Here is a 1945-nt window from a genome sequence, read left to right as displayed (position 1 = left end):
CTCTGTAGACCAGGCTGGCCTCGAACTCAGAAATCCACCTGCCTCTGCCTCCCGAGTGCTGGGATTAAAGGCATGCGCCACCACGCCCGGCTGGAATTGTGTTTTTGAGATAGGTTCTCACTCTGTAGCCCTAGCTGACACTCCTACAACTTTGTAAACCAGGCTGGCCTTGAGCTTTCAAAGTTCTGCCTGCCTGTGCATCTTGGGACACCTGTCCTGGTGTTTGCATGTCTATCAGTATATTGTGTGCAGTCTCTAAGAAAGCTACAAGAGTGTCAGATCCCCTGGACTAGAATTACAGATGGCTATGTGGGTGCTGAAAACCAAATCCAGGTCCTCAGTAAGAACAAATGCTCCTAACCATTGAGCCATTCATTTCTCCAGTGTAGATGATGATTGCTTTACTCTATAGCCAAATTCACAGCAGTCATTCTGCCTGAGATTACAGGCATGTGCCACAAATCAACGTTTTTTGGGGGGGGGGGGGGGGGAGCAGGGATGGGGGTGCGGCATAAGATTTCATTTTGCAGTTCATCCTGGCTTTGAACTCTTGTCCATCTTCCTGTCCCCCAAATCATGGGGTTACAGACCTGAGCTACCATGCCTAGTTTTGGAAAGAGCTTTAAAAGTATCTAACCACCCCTCTTTCACCAAGAATTAGCACCATTAACCTCAGAGAATAAAGGACATCTTTGTACCACATATTTAAGCACCTCTAATCTCAAATGATAGGAATCTTTAAGGTTTTATCACACCACTTATTTTGTCTGTGTCTGTGCCAGACCACATATATAGAGGCAGAGGACAGCGTGGTTCTCCAACTGACTCAGGTGGTTTGGTGGCAATGTCCTTCATGGGCTGAGCCATCTCACCTATAATTTTTGATGTTTTGCTTTTTAAGAAACAGTCTCCCACTGTGTAGCCCTCCCATGTTGGGATTGAAGGATGGGCTCTATCATACCTAGCTCATAGGAATCTTTTTAACAAGTAATCTCACTGGGATTGGTTTATTGGTTTATTTCCCATCTCTTTATTCCCATCAGTTGTGAGGCAGAGGCAGACAGATCTCTTATGAGGACCAAAATAACAGAAAATCTGTTTCCAATAACTCAAGTCAGCTGGTTACACAGAGGCAGAAGACAGTTTTTGTCCATTATGATTTATTCTCTACAATACTTCATTCAGGACTCTTGATGACATGTACTCAGAAGTTATATAGCCATGAGGCAACCAAGTGTAATACAAGTAATTGGTCTGAAGTCTTTGCAGTGAAGGCCATACAATCTCTTCGGGGAAACAAAAAAATAAACACACAAAAAACATAGTTTTCTAGGCTTCAGAAATCAATGGAAAGTAACACCATTAGTGAATTGTAGATGTTAACATAGCATGGAAAACAGATTTTGCTCAAAATATTAAAATTAACACCCAAGACTTTTGTATAGATGATTTATTATAAACAGTAAAATATGTCTCAACTACAAACCCTTTTTCATGTGTACAGGGTTTCTAACATGAGTTATTTTAACATTAGGAAGCAAAAACATTTTAAGAACCTCACAGTGGAAACAACCCAACACTAACAAACTCTAATGATCAAAGACATTCGCTTTTAGCTCAGGAAAACAAGNACAATTCATAATTACAGAGTATATGTCCTAGCTGTGGGTATGATGAGACAAGCCANCTTTCCAGACCAAAAGGCACTCACAGCTAGGGATGAAACAAATTCCAAACCAAGCCAGCAGTTTAGCTGGTTCTCTGAGAGCAGTGGGTACCTTGCAGCCTATAGCTAAAGGAAACCCAGGGCAGGAAACAGTCCCTTTCCACTACCACCACTAACTGGCCACCCTTATCACTGCTTTGGTCAATGTATGAAAGGCAGCTCAGTTCTAATTCAGAGCTTTACCTCCCTATGCAAAGCTCCCAAGTGGACAATCCACAA

The sequence above is a fragment of the Mus caroli genome, chromosome 18 (assembly GCF_900094665.2).
Source record: "Mus caroli chromosome 18, CAROLI_EIJ_v1.1, whole genome shotgun sequence".
Taxonomy (NCBI): Eukaryota; Metazoa; Chordata; class Mammalia; order Rodentia; family Muridae; genus Mus; species Mus caroli.
The sequence above is the reverse complement of the archived record's forward strand: the minus strand, read 5'-3'. Positions refer to the sequence as shown.